The sequence below is a fragment of the Oncorhynchus kisutch genome, linkage group LG3 (genome assembly GCF_002021735.2).
Source record: "Oncorhynchus kisutch isolate 150728-3 linkage group LG3, Okis_V2, whole genome shotgun sequence".
NCBI lineage: Eukaryota > Metazoa > Chordata > Actinopteri > Salmoniformes > Salmonidae > Oncorhynchus > Oncorhynchus kisutch.
This window is the reverse complement of record NC_034176.2, coordinates 635,981-660,034: the sequence shown is the minus strand read 5'-3', so window position 1 is coordinate 660,034 and position 24,054 is coordinate 635,981. Positions and strand designations below refer to the sequence as shown.

General features: G+C 42.7%; 1 pseudogene; it reads left to right on the top strand.

Moving 5' to 3' along the window:
- Positions 1-1,858: 1,858 nt before the first annotated feature.
- LOC109871265 (doublesex- and mab-3-related transcription factor 3a-like) lies at positions 1,859-18,674 on the top strand (annotated as a pseudogene).
- Positions 18,675-24,054: the final 5,380 nt, after the last annotated feature.

Genomic DNA, 24,054 nt, shown 5'->3' with positions numbered 1-24,054 from the left:
CACAGCTCAGACACCCATGCATACCCCACAAGACATGCAACCAGGGGTCTCTTCACAGTCCCCAAGTCCAGAACAGACTATGGGAGGTGCACAGTACTACATAGAGCCATGACTACATGGAACTCTATTCCACAGTACTACATAGAGACATGACTACATGGACCTCTATTCCACAGTACTACATAGAGACATGACTACATGAAACTCTGTTCCACATCAAGTAACTGACGCAAGAGGTAACATTTTATTTAAACAACAGATTAAAAAAACACCTGGAACAGCGGGGACTGTGAAGCAACACAAAAATAGGCACAGACACATGCAAACACACAGACGAAAAAATACGCACTATACACACACTGACACATGGATTTTGTACTGTATATATGGCTGAGTAGGGGCCTGAGAGCACACAGTCTGAATGTGTTGTAATGTTTTTTAAATGGTAAAAACTGCCTTCATTTTTCTGGACCCCAGGAAGAGTAGCTGCTTCCTTGTCAGGAACTAATGGGGATCCATAATAAACCCCAGGAAGAGTAGCTGCTTCCTTGTCAGGAACTAATGGGGATCCATAATAAACCCCAGGAAGAGTAGATGCTGCCTTGTCAGGAACTAATGGGGATCCATAATAAACCCCAGGAAGAGTAGATGCTGCCTTGTCAGGAACTAATGGGGATCCATAATAAACCCCTGGAAGAGTAGCTGCTTCCTTGTCAGGAACTAATGGGGATCCATAATAAACCCCAGGAAGAGTAGCTGCTTCCTTGTCAGGAACTAATGAGGATCCATAATAAACCCCAGGAAGAGTAGCTGCTGCCTTGGCAGGAACTAATGGGGATCCATAATAAACCCCTGGAACTGTAGCTGCTTCCTTGGCAGGAACTAATGGGGATCCATAATAACTACCTGATTACTACCTGGTAACCCTAGACATTGACTCGATACTGGTACTCCTTGTATATAGCCTCATTACTACATGGTAACCCTAGACATTGACTCGATACCGGTACTCCTTGTATATAGTCTCATTACTACCTGGTAACCCTAGACATTGACTCGATACTGGTACTCCTTGTATATAGTCTCATTACTACCTGGTAACCCTAGACATTGACTCGATACCGGTACTCCTTGTATATAGCCTCATTACTACCTGGTAACCCTAGACATTGACTCGATACTGGTACTCCTTGTATATAGTCTCATTACTACCTGGTAACCCTAGACATTGACTCGATACCGGTACTCCTTGTATATAGCCTCATTACTACCTGGTAACCCTAGAAAAACCCTGTCCGTTTTATGAACTCAAGTACTCATTATCCATCCGAGTAACTGTTCAATGTAAACGTTTAATTGGGAGTGTGTCTTTCATTGTCCTGGTAGATTTATGGCTGTATGGAACCCTGGATGGAACGTCTCTCTCTCCCCGGAGATTGGCTGAGGTCTCTCTCTCCCCGGAGATTGGCTGAGGTCTCTCTCTCCCCGGGGATTGGCTGAGGTCTCTCTCTCCCCGGAGATTGGCTGAGGTCTCTCTCTCCACGGGGATTGGCTGAGGTCTCTCTCTCCACGGGGATTGGCTGAGGTCTCTCTCTCCACGGGGATTAGCTGATCGGGTGCCAGTGATGCACAAAACAGTATTTAGTTTCTCGCCTTTATGACCACGTGTCAGGGGGCTGATGGGGGCTGATGCATGTCTTTATTGCCAGGGAGGCAGGAGAGGTAGAGGTGGATCCAACCAGCACCTCCTATCATCTCCTGACTTTCACTGCTCTCTACTCTGTCTGGCCCGGGCCGCACGCACGCGCCCTTATCAGATGCACCTCGTGCCTCCAACTCTTTGGGGAGGCAAAGTGGCGAGACTGTTTGTGTGTGACTAACTGACTGACTGACTGGCTGGCTGACTGACTGGCTGACGGTGTGAGAAATGAATGGTTACAGATCTCCCTACCTGTACATAGGGGGTCTGGTGACACAGGTCCAAGCACCGCTCCAGAGGACCCCCAAGTGCGCGCGGTGCCGTAACCACGGTGTCCTGTCCTGGCTGAAGGGCCACAAGCGATACTGCTGCTTCAAGGACTGCACCTGTGAGAAATGCATCCTGATCATCGAGAGGCAGCGGGTCATGGCGGCGCAGGTGGCGCTCCGCAAACAGCAGGCCAACGAGAGTCTGGAGAGCAGAGCCCTGCCCGGCATCACGGTGCCTGGATGGGGGGTGGGGAACCGGTGCCTGCCGCCCCACTCTGGGGACATGGACCTCCAATGTACATCGAAACAGACTGCCAACACACAGGGTAAGCCAATAATAATAGTAATAATAACAATTATAATAATAATAATAACAATAATACAACATTATGTCATTACAAAAATAGATCTTAAATGTGCTGTTTGCATATGGGTAATAGAAAACTTAGCAACAAGAGAGTGGGCGTTTGGACACTTAGAAGTGGCTGCATTTATTGGTTGAAAAAATTTATGCTAATATCAACATAGCAAAAAGCATTGCACTGGACTTAAAATACAAATCATTACTGTCTTTATCCCAAATATTGAAGAGATTTAAAAACTGCAACTGCGTCACTGCATTAATGCAGTCATTATTTCCCCAGAGTTACACCAACGGTGGCCTGACTTTACAGACACATTATATGTATAGTCTTCTACATATAATAGGTTCACATTTGTGGCAGGGAACAAATAGAGATCATTTAAATAAGTTACAAAACATTTAATTAATATACAGTAAATGTACATTGTTAAATTCCAGGGTTTTCTCGTGCATTATAAGGACTGCTGCACATCTTGATAAACATGGACTTTTATTTTCAGAAATGATTTGGGAGCAGATATGGGAGAGTATGGGAGAGTATTCTCAGCATTTGATCAGACATTGCAGCATTAATTGATATTAATCGCAGTATTCTAACCGACTTGTATTTTGTTTCAGCATTACTTGCTATTTATTTTCATGTATAGGCCTAATAGTTTTATTATTGTGAATGAGTCAAAATATTTGTTTTAATCATGCATAAAATGGTTTTACTTTTTATAGCCATATAGTCACAGGCTTTGTAAATGTGTTGGTTAATTTGCATAAACCTACAATCCGTTGTTTGTTGGGCTAATGAAATCAAAAGAACATATCACATCATATGATCAAAAACATTTTTGTTTCTCTTTTTAGTCTACATTATTTCAGCCAGGAAGAGATTGTACACTTGTCTTGTATTTTTTCTATTTTTCAGTGATTGGCATTTATTGATATGATCATGTTTTTAAAATCACTCTTTAATAGCACTTTGTAAATAAAGATATTATTTTCATGAATTGGCCTAATAAACAATCTAGAGGCCTACCTCTAGAGGGGATTTTAAACATAATGCCTACGTTATCATTTTGATCATTGGCTATTTGTTTCAAGTGAATGTTTCAAGTGAATGCATTATCCCTGTGTGGGTCAGATACTGTATAGTACTGTATAGGCATGTGGTTTCAAGAATATACTACAATAGGTTGTTCTGAGAACAGTGTTGTCCAGAGATAGGATAGAACACAAGGACAGAATACAGGGCGTGCAGGTGAAATTGGTATTGACTTTACATCAGATCCATTTCAGTGTGAGGGATGAAGGCATGTCATTAGAAAGAGTACAGTACTACAGACTGGACAGGTTCTAATCCAACATAATCGCCATCACTTCTGCATGAGGTCAACTCTCAGTGAAATGTTACCAAGCAAGAGCCAATCTGTTTACAAAATGTGGTCAAGGACCATGGAAGACCAATCCTGCTAACAGCATTTCATAGAGAAAACAGTTCATGTTCATGAATTGCGGAGTTGTAGACAAGTTGATCGTCTGTGTAGCGGCAGAATCTACAAAAGCTCTATGTGGCTGTGTAGTCTCTACTAGACCACTATGTTGCTGTGTAGTCTCTACGAGACCACTATGTTACTGTGTAGTCTCTACTAGACCACTATGTTGCTGTGTAGTCTCTACTAGACCACTATGTTGCTGTGTAGTCTCTACTAGACCACTATGTTGCTGTGTAGTCTCTACTAGACCACTATGTTGCTGTGTAGTCTCTACTAGACCACTATGTGGCTGTGTAGTCTCTACTAGACCACTATGTTGCTGTGTAGTCTCCACTAGACCTCCATGTTGCTGTGTAGTCTCTACTAGACCACTATGTTGCTGTGTAGTCTCTACTAGACCACTATGTTGCTGTGTAGTCTCTACTAGACCACTATGTTGCTGTGTAGTCTCTACTAGACCACTATGTTGCTGTGTAGTCTCTACTAGACCACTATGTGGCTGTGTAGTCTCTACTAGACCCCTATGTTGCTGTGTAGTCTCCACTAGACCTCCATGTTGCTGTGTAGTCTCTACTAGACCACTATGTTGCTGTGTAGTCTCTACTAGACCACTATGTTGCTGTGTAGTCTCTACTAGACCACTATGTTGCTGTGTAGTCTCCACTAGACCTCCATGTTGCTGTGTAGTCTCTAATAGACATATATGTTGCTGTGTAGTCTCCACTAGACCTCCATGTTGCTGTGTAGTCTCTACTAGACATCTATGGTGCTGTGTAGTCTCCAATAGACCTCCATGTTGCTGTGTAGTCTCTACTAGACCACTATGTTGCTGTGTAGTCTCTACTAGACCACTATGTTGCTGTGTAGTCTCCACTAGACCTCCATGTTGCTGTGTAGTCTCTAATAGACATATATGTTGCTGTGTAGTCTCCACTAGACCTCCATGTTGCTGTGTAGTCTCTACTAGACCTCCATGTTGCTGTGTAGTCTCTACTAGACCACTATGTTGCTGTGTAGTCTCTACTAGACCACTATGTTGCTGTATAGTCTCTACTAGACCACTATGTTGCTGTGTAGTCTCTACTAGACATCTATGGTGCTGTGTAGTCTCTACTAGACATCTATGGTGCTGTGTAGTCTCTACTAGACCACTATGTTGCTGTGTAGTCTCTACTAGACCACTATGTTGCTGTGTAGTCTCTACTAGACCACTATGTTGCTGTGTAGTCTCTACTAGACCACTATGTTGCTGTGTAGTCTCTACTAGACATCTATGGTGCTGTGTAGTCTCTACTAGACCACTATGTTGCTGTGTAGTCTCTACTAGACATCTATGGTGCTGTGTAGTCTCTACTAGACATATATGGTGCTGTGTAGTCTCTACTAGACCACTATGTTGCTGTGTAGTCTCTACTAGACCACTATGTTGCTGTGTAGTCTCTACTAGACCACTATGTTGCTGTGTAGTCTCTACTAGACCACTATGTTGCTGTGTAGTCTCTACTAGACATCTATGGTGCTGTGTAGTCTCTACTAGACCACTATGTTGCTGTGTAGTCTCCGCTAGACCTCCATGTTGCTGTGTAGTCTCTACTAGACCACTATGTTGCTGTGTAGTCTCTACTAGACCACTATGTTGCTGTGTAGTCTCTACTAGACCACTATGTTGCTGTGTAGTCTCTACTAGAACACTATGTTGCTGTGTAGTCTCCACTAGACCTCCATGTTGCTGTGTAGTCTCTACTAGACATCTATGGTGCTGTGTAGTCTCCAATAGACCTCCATGTTGCTGTGTAGTCTCTACTAGACCACTATGTTGCTGTGTAGTCTCTACTAGACCACTATGTTGCTGTGTAGTCTCCACTAGACCTCCATGTTGCTGTGTAGTCTCTAATAGACATATATGTTGCTGTGTAGTCTCCACTAGACCTCCATGTTGCTGTGTAGTCTCTACTAGACCTCCATGTTGCTGTGTAGTCTCTACTAGACCACTATGTTGCTGTGTAGTCTCTACTAGACCACTATGTTGCTGTATAGTCTCTACTAGACCACTATGTTGCTGTGTAGTCTCTACTAGACATCTATGGTGCTGTGTAGTCTCTACTAGACATCTATGGTGCTGTGTAGTCTCTACTAGACCACTATGTTGCTGTGTAGTCTCTACTAGACCACTATGTTGCTGTGTAGTCTCTACTAGACCACTATGTTGCTGTGTAGTCTCTACTAGACCACTATGTTGCTGTGTAGTCTCTACTAGACATCTATGGTGCTGTGTAGTCTCTACTAGACCACTATGTTGCTGTGTAGTCTCTACTAGACATCTATGGTGCTGTGTAGTCTCTACTAGACATCTATGGTGCTGTGTAGTCTCTACTAGACCACTATGTTGCTGTGTAGTCTCTACTAGACCACTATGTTGCTGTGTAGTCTCTACTAGACCACTATGTTGCTGTGTAGTCTCTACTAGACCACTATGTTGCTGTGTAGTCTCTACTAGACATCTATGGTGCTGTGTAGTCTCTACTAGACCACTATGTTGCTGTGTAGTCTCCGCTAGACCTCCATGTTGCTGTGTAGTCTCTACTAGACCACTATGTTGCTGTGTAGTCTCTACTAGACCACTATGTTGCTGTGTAGTCTCTACTAGACCACTATGTTGCTGTGTAGTCTCTACTAGAACACTATGTTGCTGTGTAGTCTCCACTAGACCTCCATGTTGCTGTGTAGTCTCTACTAGACATCTATGGTGCTGTGTAGTCTCTACTAGACCTCTGTGGTGCTGTGTAGTCTCTACTAGACCTCTATGTTGCTGTGTAGTCTCTACTAGACATCTATGGTGCTGTGTAGTCTCTACTAGACCACTATGTTGCTGTGTAGTCTCCACTAGACCTCCATGTTGCTGTGTAGTCTCTACTAGACCACTATGTTGCTGTGTAGTCTCTACTAGAACACTTTGTTGCTGTGTAGTCTCTACTAGAACACTATGTTGCTGTGTAGTCTCCACTAGACCTCCATGTTGCTGTGTAGTCTCCACTAGACCTCCATGTTGCTGTGTAGTCTCTACTAGACCTCTGTGGTGCTGTGTAGTCTCTACTAGACCTCTATGTTGCTGTGTAGTCTCTACTAGACCTCTGGGTTGTCTCTACTAGACCTCTGTGTAGTCTCTACTAGACCTCTGTGTGACCTCTACTATACCTATATTGTGCTGTGTAGCCTCAGCCAGACCCATATGTTGCTATGTATCCCCTACTTGACCTCTTTGGTGCTGTGTAGTCTCTACTATACCTCTGTGTAGTCTCAACTAGACCTCTGTGTATTCTCTACTAGACCTCTGTGTAGTCTCTACTAGACCTCTGTGTATTCTCTACTAGACCTCTGTGTAGTCTCTACTAGACCTCTGTGTATTCTCTACTAGACCTCTGTGTAATCTTTACTAGACCTCTGTGTATTCTCTACTAGACCTCTGTGTATTCTCTACTGGACCTATGTGTACTCTCTACTATACCTCTGTGTATTCTCTACTGGACCTATGTGTATTCTCTACTAGACGTCTGTGTATTCTCTACTAGACCTCTGTGTATTCTCAACTAGACCTCTGTGTAGTCTCTACTAGACCTCTATGTATTCTCTATTCGAGTGCTTCTTTGTCTCTGTGTAGTCTCTACTAGACCTCTACTATACCTCTGTGTAGTCTCTACTAGACCTCTGTTTAGTCTCTACTAGACCTCTATGTATTCTCTATTCGAGTGCTTCTTTGTCTCTGTGTAGTCTCTACTAGACCTCTGTGTATTCTCTACTAGACGTCTGTATAGTCTCTACTAGACCTCTGTGTAGTCTCAACTAGACCTCTGTGTATTCTCTACTAGACGTCTATATAGTCTCTACTAGACCTCTGTGTAGTCTCTACTGGACCTCTTCTAGACCTCTGTGTATTCTCTACTAGACGTCTGTATAGTCTCTACTATACCTCTGTGTAGTCTCTACTAGACCTCTGTGTATTCTCTACTGGACCTCTTCTAGACCTCTGTGTGGTCTCTTCTAGACCTCTATGTATTCTCTATTCGAGTGCCTCTTTGTCTCTGTGTAGTCTCAACTAGACCTCTGTGTATTCTCTACTAGACCTCTTTGTGGTCTCTTCTAGACCTCTATGTATTCTCTATTCGAGTGCCTCTTTGTCTCTGTGTATTCTCTACTAGACGTCTGTATAGTCTCTACTAGACCTCTGTGTAGTCTCTACTAGACCTCTGTGTATTCTCTACTAGACCTCTGTGTAGTCTCTACTAGACCTCTGTGTATTCTCTACTAGACCTCTGTGTAGTCTCTTCTAGACCTCTATGTATTCTCTATTTGAGTGCTTCTTTGTATCTGTGTAGTCTCTAATAGACCTCTACTAGACCTCTGTTAAGTCTCTACTAGACCTCTTCTATACCTCTGTGTTTTATCTTCCAGACCTCTGTGTATTCTCTACTAGACATCTGTGTATTCTCTATTAGACGTCTGTTTTGTATCTTCTATACCTCTGTGTTTTATCTTCTACACCTGTGTGTAGTCTCTTCTACACCTCTGTGTAGTCTCTTTTAGATCCCTGTGTGTTCTCTACTAGACGTCTTCTTGATCTATGTATAGTCTCCACTAGACCTCTGTGTGTTCTCTCTAGAGAGACTACCTCTTCTTGATCTCTATGTAGTCTCTACTAAACCTCTATGTCGCTGTGTAGTTTCTACTAGACCTCTGTGTAGTCTCTACTAGACTTCTGTGTATTCTCAACTAGACCTCTGTGTATTCTCTTCTATACCTCTGTGTCGTCTCTTCAAGACCTCTTCTAGACCTCTGTGTAGTCTGTACTATACCTCTGTGTAGTCTCTACTATACCTCTGTATATTCTCTTCTAGACCTCTGTGTCGTCTCTTCAAGACCTCTGTGTAGTCTCTTCTAGAACCCTGTGTATTCTCTACTATTCCTCTATGTAGTCTCTTCCTGACCTCTGTGTAGTCTCTACTAGACCTCTGTGTAGTCTCAACTAGACCTCTTCTAGACCTCTGTGTAGTATCTACTAGACCTCTGTGTAGTCTCTACTAGACCTCTGTGTAGTCGCAACTAGACCTCTTCTAGACCTCTGTGTAGTATCTACTAGACCTCTGTGTATTCTCTACTGGACCTCTGTGTAGTCTCTACTAGACCTCTGTGTAGTATCTACTAGACCTTTTGTGTAGTCTCTACTAGACCTCTGTAGTCTCTACTAGACCTCTGTGTAGTCTCTACTAGATCTCTGTGTAGTCTCTACTAGACATCTGTGTATTCTCTACTAGACCTCTGTGTATTCTCTACTAGACCTCTGTGTAATCTCTACTAGACCTATGTAGTCTCTACTAGACCTCTGTGTAGTCTCTACAATACCTCTGTGTATTCTCTACTAGACCTCTGTGTAGTCTCTACTAGACCTCTGTGTAGTCTCTATTATACCTCTGTGTAGTCTCTACTAGACCTCTGGCTATGTGTAGTCTCTACTAGACCTCTGTGTAGTCTCTACTAGACCTCTGTGTAATCTCTACTAGACCTCTGTGTAGTCTCTACTAGACCTCTGTGTAGTCTCTACTAGACCTCTGTGTAGTCTCTACTAGACCTCTGTGTAGTCTCTACTATACCTCTGTGTAATCTCTACTAGACCTCTGTAGTCTCTACTATACCTCTGTGTAGTCTTTACTAGACCTCTGTATAGTCTCTACTATACCTCTGTGTAGTCTTTACTAGACCTCTGTATAGTCTCTACTATACCTCTGTATAGTCTCTACTAGACCTCTGTGTAGTCTCTACTATACCTCTGTGTAGTCTTTACTAGACCTTTGTGTAGTCTCTACTATACCTCTGTGTAGTCTCTACTAGACCTCTGTGTAGTTTCTACTAGACCTCTGTGTAGTCTCTACTATACCTCTGTGTAGTCTCTACTAGACCTCTGTGTAGTTTCTACTAGACCTCTGTGTAGTCTCTACTAGACCTCTGTGTAGTCTCTACTAGACCTCTGTGTAATCTCTACTAGACCTCTGAGGTCTCTACTAGACCTCTGTGTAGTCTCTACTAGACCTCTGTGTAGTCTCTACTAGACCTCTGTGTAATCTCTACTAGACCTCTGTAGTCTCTACTATACCTCTGTGTATTCTTTACTAGACCTCTCTATAGTCTCTACTATACCTCTGTGTAGTCTTTACTAGACCTCTGTGTAGTCTCTACTATACCTCTGTGTAGTCTCTACTAGACCTCTGTGTAGTTTCTACTAGACCTCTGTGTAGTCTCTAATAGACCTCTGTGTAGTCTCTACTGGACCTCTGTGTAATCTCTACTAGACCTCTGAGGTCTCTACTAGACCTCTGTGTAGTCTCTACTAGACCTCTGTGTATTCTCTACTAGACCTCTGTGTAATCTCTACTAGACCTCTGTAGTCTCTACTAGACATCTGTAGTCTCTACTAGACCTCTGTGTATTCTCTACTAGACCTCTGTGTAGTCTCTAATAGACCTCTGTGTATTCTCTACTAGACCTCTGTGTAATCTCTACTAGACCTCTGTGTAGTCTCTACTAGACCTCTGTGTAATCTCTACTAGACCTCTGTGTAATCTCTACTAGACCTCTGTGTAGTCTCTACTAGACCTCTGTGTAATCTCTACTAAACCTCTGTGTAGTCTCTACTAGACCTCTGTGTAGTCTCTACTATAGCTCTGTGTAGTCTTTACTAGACCTCTGTGTAGTCTCTACTAGACCTCTGTGTAATCTCTACTAGACCTCTGTAGTCTCTACTAGACCTCTGTGTAATCTCTACTAGATCTCTGTGTAGTCTCTACTAGACATCTGTGTATTCTCTACTAGACCTCTGTGTATTCTCTACTAGACCTCTGTGTAATCTCTACTAGACCGATGTAGTCTCTACTAGACCTCTGTAGTCTCTACTAGACCTCTGTGTAGTCTCTACTAGATCTCTGTGTAGTCTCTACTAGACATCTGTGTATTCTCTACTAGACCTCTGTGTATTCTCTACTAGACCTCTGTGTAATCTCTACTAGACCTATGTAGTCTCTACTAGACCTCTGTGTAGTCTCTACTATACCTCTGTGTATTCTCTACTAGACCTCTGTGTAGTCTCTACTAGACCTCTGTGTAGTCTCTATTATACCTCTGTGTAGTCTCTACTAGACCTCTGGCTATGTGTAGTCTCTACTAGACCTCTGTGTAGTCTCTACTAGACCTCTGTGTAGTCTCTACTAGACCTCTGTGTAGTCTCTACTATACCTCTGTGTAATCTCTACTAGACCTCTGTAGTCTCTACTATACCTCTGTGTAGTCTTTACTAGACCTCTGTATAGTCTCTACTATACCTCTGTATAGTCTCTACTAGACCTCTGTGTAGTCTCTACTATACCTCTGTGTAGTCTTTACTAGACCTTTGTGTAGTCTCTACTATACCTCTGTGTAGTCTCTACTAGACCTCTGTGTAGTTTCTACTAGACCTCTGTGTAGTCTCTACTATACCTCTGTGTAGTCTCTACTAGACCTCTGTGTAGTTTCTACTAGACCTCTGTGTAGTCTCTACTAGACCTCTGTGTAGTCTCTACTAGACCTCTGTGTAATCTCTACTAGACCTCTGAGGTCTCTACTAGACCTCTGTGTAGTCTCTACTAGACCTCTGTGTAGTCTCTACTAGACCTCTGTGTAATCTCTACTAGACCTCTGTAGTCTCTACTATACCTCTGTGTATTCTTTACTAGACCTCTGTATAGTCTCTACTATACCTCTGTGTAGTCTTTACTAGACCTCTGTGTAGTCTCTACTATACCTCTGTGTTGTCTCTACTAGACCTCTGTGTAGTTTCTACTAGACCTCTGTGTAGTCTCTAATAGACCTCTGTGTAGTCTCTACTGGACCTCTGTGTAATCTCTACTAGACCTCTGTAGTCTCTACTATACCTCTGTGTATTCTTTACTAGACCTCTCTATAGTCTCTACTATACCTCTGTGTAGTCTTTACTAGACCTCTGTGTAGTCTCTACTATACCTCTGTGTAGTCTCTACTAGACCTCTGTGTAGTTTCTACTAGACCTCTGTGTAGTCTCTAATAGACCTCTGTGTAGTCTCTACTGGACCTCTGTGTAATCTCTACTAGACCTCTGAGGTCTCTACTAGACCTCTGTGTAGTCTCTACTAGACCTCTGTGTATTCTCTACTAGACCTCTGTGTAATCTCTACTAGACCTCTGTAGTCTCTACTAGACATCTGTAGTCTCTACTAGACCTCTGTGTATTCTCTACTAGACCTCTGTGTAGTCTCTAATAGACCTCTGTGTATTCTCTACTAGACCTCTGTGTAATCTCTACTAGACCTCTGTGTAGTCTCTACTAGACCTCTGTGTAATCTCTACTAGACCTCTGTGTAATCTCTACTAGACCTCTGTGTAGTCTCTACTAGACCTCTGTGTAATCTCTACTAAACCTCTGTGTAGTCTCTACTAGACCTCTGTGTAGTCTCTACTATAGCTCTGTGTAGTCTTTACTAGACCTCTGTGTAGTCTCTACTAGACCTCTGTGTAATCTCTACTAGACCTCTGTAGTCTCTACTAGACCTCTGTGTAATCTCTACTAGATCTCTGTGTAGTCTCTACTAGACATCTGTGTATTCTCTACTAGACCTCTGTGTATTCTCTACTAGACCTCTGTGTAATCTCTACTAGACCGATGTAGTCTCTACTAGACCTCTGTAGTCTCTACTAGACCTCTGTGTAGTCTCTACTAGATCTCTGTGTAGTCTCTACTAGACATCTGTGTATTCTCTACTAGACCTCTGTGTATTCTCTACTAGACCTCTGTGTAATCTCTACTAGACCTATGTAGTCTCTACTAGACCTCTGTGCAGTCTCTACTATACCTCTGTGTATTCTCTACTAGACCTCTGTGTAGTCTCTACTAGACCTCTGTGTAGTCTCTATTATACCTCTGTGTAGTCTCTACTAGACCTCTGGCTATGTGTAGTCTCTACTAGACCTCTGTGTAGTCTCTACTAGACCTCTGTGTAGTCTCTACTAGACCTCTGTGTAGTCTCTACTATACCTCTGTGTAATCTCTACTAGACCTCTGTAGTCTCTACTATACCTCTGTGTAGTCTTTACTAGACCTCTGTATAGTCTCTACTATACCTCTGTATAGTCTCTACTAGACCTCTGTGTAGTCTCTACTATACCTCTGTGTAGTCTTTACTAGACCTTTGTGTAGTCTCTACTATACCTCTGTGTAGTCTCTACTAGACCTCTGTGTAGTTTCTACTAGACCTCTGTGTAGTCTCTACTATACCTCTGTGTAGTCTCTACTAGACCTCTGTGTAGTTTCTACTAGACCTCTGTGTAGTCTCTACTAGACCTCTGTGTAGTCTCTACTAGACCTCTGTGTAATCTCTACTAGACCTCTGAGGTCTCTACTAGACCTCTGTGTAGTCTCTACTAGACCTCTGTGTAGTCTCTACTAGACCTCTGTGTAATCTCTACTAGACCTCTGTAGTCTCTACTATACCTCTGTGTATTCTTTACTAGACCTCTGTATAGTCTCTACTATACCTCTGTGTAGTCTTTACTAGACCTCTGTGTAGTCTCTACTATACCTCTGTGTTGTCTCTACTAGACCTCTGTGTAGTTTCTACTAGACCTCTGTGTAGTCTCTAATAGACCTCTGTGTAGTCTCTACTGGACCTCTGTGTAATCTCTACTAGACCTCTGAGGTCTCTACTAGACCTCTGTGTAGTCTCTACTAGACCTCTGTGTATTCTCTACTAGACCTCTGTGTAATCTCTACTAGACCTCTGTAGTCTCTACTAGACATCTGTAGTCTCTACTAGACCTCTGTGTATTCTCTACTAGACCTCTGTGTAGTCTCTAATAGACCTCTGTGTATTCTCTACTAGACCTCTGTGTAATCTCTACTAGACCTCTGTGTAGTCTCTACTAGACCTCTGTGTAATCTCTACTAGACCTCTGTGTAATCTCTACTAGACCTCTGTGTAGTCTCTACTAGACCTCTGTGTAATCTCTACTAAACCTCTGTGTAGTCTCTACTAGACCTCTGTGTAGTCTCTACTATAGCTCTGTGTAGTCTTTACTAGACCTCTGTGTAGTCTCTACTAGACCTCTGTGTAATCTCTACTAGACCTCTGTAGTCTCTACTAGACCTCTGTGTAATCTCTACTAGACCTCTGTGTATTCTCTACTAGACCTCTGTGTAGTCTCTACTAGACCTCTGTGTAGTCTCTACTATACCTCTGTGTAATCTCTACTAGACCTCTGTAGTCTCTACTATACCTCTGTGTAGTCTTTACTAGACCTCTGTATAGTCTCTACTATACCTCTGTGTAGTCTTTACTAGACCTCTGTATAGTCTCTACTATACCTCTGTATAGTCTCTACTAGACCTCTGTGTAGTCTCTACTATACCTCTGTGTAGTCTTTACTAGACCTTTGTGTAGTCTCTACTATACCTCTGTGTAGTCTCTACTAGACCTCTGTGTAGTTTCTACTAGACCTCTGTGTAGTCTCTACTATACCTCTGTGTAGTCTCTACTAGACCTCTGTGTAGTTTCTACTAGACCTCTGTGTAGTCTCTACTAGACCTCTGTGTAGTCTCTACTAGACCTCTGTGTAATCTCTACTAGACCTCTGAGGTCTCTACTAGACCTCTGTGTAGTCTCTACTAGACCTCTGTGTAATCTCTACTAGACCTCTGTGTAATCTCTACTAGACCTCTGTGTAGTCTCTACTAGACCTCTGTGTAATCTCTACTAAACCTCTGTGTAGTCTCTACTAGACCTCTGTGTAGTCTCTACTATAGCTCTGTGTAGTCTTTACTAGACCTCTGTGTAGTCTCTACTAGACCTCTGTGTAATCTCTACTAGACCTCTGTAGTCTCTACTAGACCTCTGTGTAATCTCTACTAGACCTCTGTGTATTCTCTACTAGACCTCTGTGTAGTCTCTACTATACCTCTGTGTAGTCTCTACTATACCTCTGTGTAATCTCTACTAGACCTCTGTAGTCTCTACTATACCTCTGTGTAGTCTTTACTAGACCTCTGTATAGTCTCTACTATACCTCTGTGTAGTCTTTACTAGACCTCTGTATAGTCTCTACTATACCTCTGTATAGTCTCTACTAGACCTCTGTGTAGTCTCTACTATACCTCTGTGTAGTCTTTACTAGACCTTTGTGTAGTCTCTACTATACCTCTGTGTAGTCTCTACTAGACCTCTGTGTAGTTTCTACTAGACCTCTGTGTAGTCTCTACTATACCTCTGTGTAGTCTCTACTAGACCTCTGTGTAGTTTCTACTAGACCTCTGTGTAGTCTCTACTAGACCTCTGTGTAGTCTCTACTAGACCTCTGTGTAATCTCTACTAGACCTCTGAGGTCTCTACTAGACCTCTGTGTAGTCTCTACTAGACCTCTGTGTAGTCTCTACTAGACCTCTGTGTAATCTCTACTAGACCTCTGTAGTCTCTACTATACCTCTGTGTATTCTTTACTAGACCTCTCTATAGTCTCTACTATACCTCTGTGTAGTCTTTACTAGACCTCTGTGTAGTCTCTACTATACCTCTGTGTAGTCTCTACTAGACCTCTGTGTAGTTTCTACTAGACCTCTGTGTAGTCTCTAATAGACCTCTGTGTAGTCTCTACTGGACCTCTGTGTAATCTCTACTAGACCTCTGAGGTCTCTACTAGACCTCTGTGTAGTCTCTACTAGACCTCTGTGTATTCTCTACTAGACCTCTGTGTAATCTCTACTAGACCTCTGTAGTCTCTACTAGACATCTGTAGTCTCTACTAGACCTCTGTGTATTCTCTACTAGACCTCTGTGTAGTCTCTAATAGACCTCTGTGTATTCTCTACTAGACCTCTGTGTAATCTCTACTAGACCTCTGTGTAGTCTCTACTAGACCTCTGTGTAATCTCTACTAGACCTCTGTGTAATCTCTACTAGACCTCTGTGTAGTCTCTACTAGACCTCTGTGTAATCTCTACTAAACCTATGTGTAGTCTCTACTAGACCTCTGTGTAGTCTCTACTATAGCTCTGTGTAGTCTTTACTAGACCTCTGTGTAGTCTCTACTAGACCTCTGTGTAATCTCTACTAGACCTCTGTAGTCTCTACTAGACCTCTGTGTAATCTCTACTAGATCTCTGTGTAGTCTCTACTAGACATCTGTGTATTCTCTACTAGACCTCTGTGTATTCTCTACTAGACCTCTGTGTAATCTCTACTAGACCTATGTAGTCTCTACTAGACCTCTGTAGTCTCTACTAGACCTCTGTGTAGTCTCTACTAGATCTCTGTGTAGTCTCTACTATACCTCTGTGTATTCTCTACTAGACCTCTGTGTAGTCTCTACTAGACCTCTGTGTAGTCTCTATTATACCTCTGTGTAGTCTCTACTAGACCTCTGGCTATGTGTAGTCTCTACTAGACCTCTGTGTAGTCTCTACTAGACCTCTGTGTAATCTCTACTAGACCTCTGTGTAGTCTCTACTAGACCTCTGTGTAGTCTCTACTAGACCTCTGTGTAGTCTCTACTATACCTCTGTGTAATCTCTACTAGACCTCTGTAGTCTCTACTATACCTCTGTGTAGTCTTTACTAGACCTCTGAATAGTCTCTACTATACCTCTGTATAGTCTCTACTAGACCTCTGTGTAGTCTCTACTATACCTCTGTGTAGTCTTTACTAGACCTCTGTGTAGTCTCTACTATACCTCTGTGTAGTCTCTACTAGACCTCTGTGTAGTTTCTACTAGACCTCTGTGTAGTCTCTACTATACCTCTGTGTAGTCTCTACTAGACCTCTGTGTAGTTTCTACTAGACCTCTGTGTAGTCTCTACTATACCTCTGTGTAATCTCTACTAGACCTCTGTAGTCTCTACTATACCTCTGTGTAGTCTTTACTAGACCTCTGAATAGTCTCTACTATACCTCTGTATAGTCTCTACTAGACCTCTGTGTAGTCTCTACTATACCTCTGTGTAGTCTTTACTAGACCTTTGTGTAGTCTCTACTATACCTCTGTGTAGTCTCTACTAGACCTCTGTGTAGTTTCTACTAGACCTCTGTGTAGTCTCTACTATACCTCTGTGTTGTCTCTACTAGACCTCTGTGTAGTTTCTACTAGACCTCTGTGTAGTCTCTAATAGACCTCTGTGTAGTCTCTACTGGACCTCTGTGTAATCTCTACTAGACCTCTGAGGTCTCTACTAGACCTCTGTGTAGTCTCTACTAGACCTCTGTGTATTCTCTACTAGACCTCTGTGTAATCTCTACTAGACCTCTGTAGTCTCTACTAGACATCTGTAGTCTCTACTAGACCTCTGTGTATTCTCTACTAGACCTCTGTGTAGTCTCTAATAGACCTCTGTGTATTCTCTACTAGACCTCTGTGTAATCTCTACTAGACCTCTGTGTAGTCTCTACTAGACCTCTGTGTAATCTCTACTAGACCTCTGTGTAATCTCTACTAGACCTCTGTGTAGTCTCTACTAGACCTCTGTGTAATCTCTACTAAACCTCTGTGTAGTCTCTACTAGACCTCTGTGTAGTCTCTACTATAGCTCTGTGTAGTCTTTACTAGACCTCTGTGTAGTCTCTACTAGACCTCTGTGTAATCTCTACTAGACCTCTGTAGTCTCTACTAGACCTCTGTGTAATCTCTACTAGACCTCTGTGTATTCTCTACTAGACCTCTGTGTAGTCTCTACTAGACCTCTGTGTAGTCTTTACTAGACCTCTATATAGTCTCTACTAATAGTAGAGGGTTGGGGGTCCTGGCAGTCATGAGGAGAAGGCTGAGCTTTTCTCCAGCTATAGATAATCTAGATGCATGTTCTCTCATTGCTGAAGGTGCTGAAGAAGATCTTCCCGTCCCACAAGCCCCCTGTGCTGGAGCTGATCCTGCAGGGGTGTGGAGAGGACCTGGTGGGGGCCGTCGAGGTGTCGAGGTGCTGCTGTCCAGCCGGGCCCAGGAGGCCAGGAGGCCAGGGGGGGTCACCCCCACAGTCAGGACCTCCACCCCGACACCCTGATCCTTCCCTCCATCAGCCATCTCCTGGACCACTCCCTGGGGTCCTACCACCCTCTGGCCACCTCTACCAAGTGGTCTGTGGACTTTCAGGGTGCCTGAGTCCCTGTGCTTCTCGTTTGATTCGTCGTCCAGCCCACTGACCCTGCAGCCAGGGTCTTTCCCCCATCCACCCCGCCACCCTCTGAGGCTGAGGAACTCTCTGACATGCGGTGGTGGGACCGGACCCTTCTGCAATGACTTGACCCTATGGAACACCATGATGCTGCAGCGGCACCAGCTACGGTCAGCTCAGTACGTCTCTCCTTTTTCCTCCGCTGAGGTCTTCCAACGCTCTCCGCTTCTCTCCTCTCCTCTCCTCTCCTCCTCTCTTCTTCTTTCCTCCTCCTCTCCTCTCCTCTCCTCCTCCTCCTCCTCCTCCTCCTCCTCTCCTCCTCCTCCCCACTCCTCTCCTCCTCCCCACTCCTCTCCTCCTCCTCCCCACTCCTCTCCTCTCCTCTCCTCCTCCTCCTCTCTTCTCCTCTCCTCCTCCTCCCCACTCCTCTCCTCTCCTCTCCTCCTCTCCTCTCTTCTCCTCTCCTCCTCCTCCCCACTCCTCTCCTCCTCCCGCCCCCAGAAGGTGCATTGTCTCTCCCAGCTAGAGGACTGTCCCCCTGCACCCATCTCCCCTACCCCCAGCGCTAAACAGACCCTCTACACCCCAGAGGAGGACTACGAGGACCGCTCAGACTCCTTCGACTCACGAATCCTCAACTCCTCCACCTGAACCAATATGAACAAATTAACCAATATTTAAGCAGAATTAATGTGTGAATAAGTCTTGACTAAGGGCTGTTCTTAGAACAGAGGTGAAGCCAAGGGGAACTGCCCTTATGAGGGTGTTATTCTAGATCATTCCCAGGTTCCAGAGCCTTATTGCTTTTTTAAAACGGTTGCCAACATATTAAAAAAGATTATCTGCATGTTTTTGAAAACTTTATTATGTTGACTAAATTAGTTTTATGTTGTCCTTCCATCATACTAAATAGTCAGGGTTAAAGCCAGTCCTTAGTTCTGAGGTACTGAATTTGCTAGCCATATGAGAGGGTCATCCATTCTGAGGTTGTGAAGTTGCTAGCCAAATGAGAAGGTCATTCATTCTGAGGTTGTGAAGTTGCTAGCCAAATGAGAGGGTCATTCATTCTGAGGTTGTGAATTTGCTAGCCAAATGAGAAGGTCATTCATTCTGAGGTTGTGAAGTTGCTAGCCAAATGAGAGGGTCATTCATTCTGAGGTTGTGAAGTTGCTAGCCAAATGAGAGGGTCATTCATTCTGAGGTTGTGAAGTTGCTAGCCAAATGAGAGGGTCATTCATTCTGAGGTTGTGAAGTTGCTAGCCAAATGAGAGGGTCATTCATTCTGAGGTTGTGAAGTTGCTAGCCAAATGAGAGGGTCATTCATTCTGAGGTTGTGAAGTTGCTAGCCAAATGAGAAGGTCATTCATTCTGAGGTTGTGAAGTTGCTAGCCAAATGAGAAGGTCATTCATTCTGAGGTTGTGAAGTTGCTAGCCAAATGAGAAGGTCATTCATTCTGAGGTTGTGAAGTTGCTAGCCAAATGAGGTCATTCATTCTGTCCATTCTATTTTTAATGGTTGCTATGTTAAACAAATCATTGGTGTGTAGCTGGTGGTGACTAGATGGAGTACAGCTACGACCAAAAGTTACTTTTCATAGCAGGTTAGGAGGGCATTATAGCTAACCCTAACCCTTTGCCTAACCTTAATAACCTAATTCTCCTAATTAACCTGCCACGGTAATTCTCCTAACCTGCAGCGTAAGTTCCCCTAACGACAAACTCAGTTCCGGTCGTAGCTGTATTCCACCTAGTCAGAACCCATGTAGCTATGCAGGCTAGCTACTTGTCCTTTGCTACATACGTAGCCAACTTAAGCTAACAAACAATATTATTACTACATATTATTACCTACGGCTGTAAATATCCAGGCGGCTTATTCTAACGCTTACCATACAGTAATGTACCAAGTCAAGACATGGCACTTCATTGTGATGTTACACATCATGAAATATATCGAGGCAAAATACGAGCGTCAGACAGCAGCGTACAAATAGCTAAATAAAACTATTGAATTAACATGAACTTGATGCTATTATCATTCCAATACATAGATCTATGTAGTCTATGCTATATGTATCTTTAATACAGTCATCTGCGTTTTCATTTAAAGAGTCTTTATACAGTGCCTTCAGGAAGGTATTCAGACCCCTTGACTTTCTCCACATTTTTGCTACGTTACAGCCTTATTCTGAAATGGATTAAATATGACTGTTTTCTCAGCATTCTACACAAAATACCCCATAATGGCAAAGTGAAAATGGGTTATGTAGAAATGTTTGCACATTTATAAAAAATTGAAAACAGAAATACGTTATTTACATAAGTATGCTATGAGACTCGACATTTAGCTCTGGTGAATCCTGTTTCCATTGATCATCCTTGAGATGTTTCTACAACTTTATTGGAGTCCACCTATTGTAAATGCAATTGATTGGACATGATTTGGAAAGGTACACACCTGTCTTTAGAAGGTCCCACAGTTGACAGTGCATGTCAGAGCAAAAACCAAGCCATGAGGTCGAAGGAATTGACCGTAGAGCTCCGAGACACATTTGTGTCGAGGCACAGATCTGGGGAAGGGTACCAAAAAATGTCCGCAGCATTGAAGGTCCCCAAGAACACAGAGGCCTCCATCATTCTTAAATGGAAGAAGTTTGGAACCACCAAGACTCTTCCTAGAGCTGGCAGCCCGGCCAAACTGAGCAATCGGGGGGGAAGGACCTTGGTCAATCTCTGCAGCACTCCACCAATCAGGCCTTTAAGGTAGAGTGGCCAGAAGCCACTCCTCAGTAAAAGGCACATGACATCCAGCTTGTAGTTTTCCAAAAGTCACATAAATCACTCTCAAACGATGGGAAACATGATTCATGCTGTGGGGATGTTTTCAGTGGCAGGTATTGGGAGTCTAGTCAGGATCGAGGCAAAGATGAACGGAGCAAAGTACAGAAAGATCCTTGATGAAAACCTGCTCCAGAGCGCTCAGGACCTCAGACTGCGGCAAAGGTTCACCTTCCAACAGGACAATGACCCTAAGCACACAGCCAAGACAACGCAGGAGTGGCATCGGGACAAGTCTCTGAATGTCCTTGAGTGGTCCAGCCAGAGGCCTGACTTGAACCTGATCGAACATCTCTGGAGAGACCTGAAAGTAGCTGTGCAGCGACGCTCCCCATCCAACCTGACAGAGCTTGAGAGGATCTGCAGAGAAGAATGGGAGAAACTCCCCAAATACAGCTGTGCTAAGCATGTATTGTCATACCCAAGAAGACTCAAGGCTGTAATCGCTACTGAAGGTTCTTCAACAAAGTACTAAGTAAAGCGTCTGAATACTTATGTAAATTTGTTTTTTCTGTTTAAATTTTTTTATAATTTTGCAGAAATGTATTAAAACCTCTTTTTGCTTGGCCGTTATGGGGTATTGCATGTAGATTGATGAGTATATATTTTTTATGCATTTTATAATAAGGCTGTAATGTAACAAAATGTGGAAAAAGTCATGGGGTCTGGATACTTTCCGAATGCATTGTATCCGTCTATTGTTATGTAAAGACATGGGCAGCTTTAGTCACTCACTTTCGTTTCGGTGGTCAGAAAGACAGATAAACATCTTCAAAAAAGCATCTAACGACGTACTTATTCTACGAGGGGTCTGAGGAAGTTGTTAAATAAATAACGTTTTCAAGAACAAGTTTAATAATGATCGTTTTGGGAAACAGCTCAGAGATCTAACGATGCTTCTACAAAGTTTCTAACGATGAACATACCCTAACCTTAATCCTAACCCTAACCTTAATCCTAACCCTAACCTTAATCCTAACCCTAACCTTAATCCTAACCCTAACCTTAATCCTAACCCTAACCCTAACCTTAATCCTAACCCTAACCTTAATCCTAACCCTAAACTTAATCCTAACCCTAACCTTAATCCTAACCCTAACCTTAATCCTGACCACAACCTTAATCCTAACCTTAATCCTAACCCTAACCCTAATCCTAACCTTAATCCTAACCCTAACCCTAACCTTAATCCTAACCCTTTGGGAAACCGGCCCTGGAATGTGAATAATGCAGGAACGGGTATCAAGAGGTATTGTTGTCTGGTTTGAACTGAAAATTGTTGGGCAGCCATCGGGCTTCTACAGGTAATGTAGCTGAATGTTAGGCTGTAACATGAGCTCTCTACAGGTAATGTAGCTAATGTTAGGCTGTAACATGAGCTCTCTACAGGTAATGTAGCTAATGTTAGGCTGTAACATGAGCTCTCTACAGGTAATGTAGCTAATGTTAGGCTGTAACATGAGCTCTCTACAGGTAATGTAGCTGAATGTTAGGCTGTAACATGAGCTCTCTACAGGTAATGTAGCTGAATGTTAGGCTGTAACATGAGCTCTCTACAGGTAATGTAGCTGAATGTTAGGCTGTAACATGAGCTCTCTACAGGTAATGTAGCTGAATGTTAGGCTGTAACATGAGCTCTCTACAGGTAATGTAGCTGAATGTTAGGCTGTAACATGAGCTCTCTACAGGTAATGTAGCTGAATGTTAGGCTGTAACATGAGCTCTCTACAGGTAATGTAGCTGAATGTTAGGCTGTAACATGAGCTCTCTACAGGTAATGTAGCTGAATGTTAGGCTGTAACATGAGCTCTCTACAGGTAATGTAGCTGAATGTTAGGCTGTAACATGAGCTCTCTACAGGTAATGTAGCTGAATGTTAGGCTGTAACATGAGCTCTCTACAGGTAATGTAGCTGAATGTTAGGCTGTAACATGAGCTCTCTACAGGTAATGTAGCTAATGTTAGGCTGTAACATGAGCTCTCTACAGGTAATGTAGCTAATGTTAGGCTGTAACATGAGCTCTCTACAGGTAATGTAGCTAATGTTAGGCTGTAACATTATCTCATGGCATTATCTCATGGATATGACCAGAAATAATCCATGTAAAAGAATGTGACAGATTAGACGTTTGTGGAAATCCCTCTCTTTCCAGACAGATACATGTAATGTACTGTGAATATTCTGTTTTTGATATTGAAACGCCTTGCAGCATGTCAAGATTATGCCAAATAAACATAGGTGATAATAGTACATTGTGCCATTCATGTTAATTGACAAGATGTAGACAACTTCATTCCAAATGTATTAGGTACAAAATGGCTGTCATGCTATTTTGATGTAGTTGTTCTGAAAATGTTTTAAGCCACACTCATTCAATTTGTGCTTAAAACCACAAAAATAAATTAAGCAATGGAGCAAATGAAGAGTTTCAGTCCAAAACTCTATACATTCACATTTTCAAACATTTTTGTAAATTAGTTTTTGTTTAAAAAAAATTATGAAAGAGACAAACATGTATAGGTTTGAAACCTATCACTTTCAGAGAGACAATAATCATGTTTTTTTGCAAAATTCTATATATCGGCCTCACTCGCAGATAAATAAGTAGTACTGCTAGGTTTTACACAGTCAAATGTAGCAAATAACTGCATTTTTTATAATGAAATGTAAAAATCCGACATTTTTATTGAAGAATTATAAACTGGGTGTTTTGAGCCCTGAATGCTGATTGGCTGACAGCCGTGGTATATCAGACCGTATACCACAGGTATGACAAAACGTTTATTTTGAATGTTCTAATTACGTTGGTAACCAGTTTATAACAGTAATAAGGCACCTCGGGGGTTTGTGGTATATGGCCAATATAACACGGCTACGGGCTGTGTCCAGGTACTCCACAATGCGTTGTGAAGAACATCCCTTAGTCGTGGTATATTGGCCATATACCACACCACCTCTTGCCTTTTGCTGTTATAAACTCTTCAAATGCATCGGTAACATTTTCCCAGAACTTAATTTCTATGATACATCTGTAGGAAAGTCTTTCCATAAGAGCAACATTACTTTACAAAACAGGATTTTAAGCCATTTGTCAAAAAATGGAATCAAGTTGTCACATATGCCGAATACAACAGGTTTAGAAATGCCTACTCACGAGCACTTTCCCATCAAGGAGTACCGGTAACGAGTCAA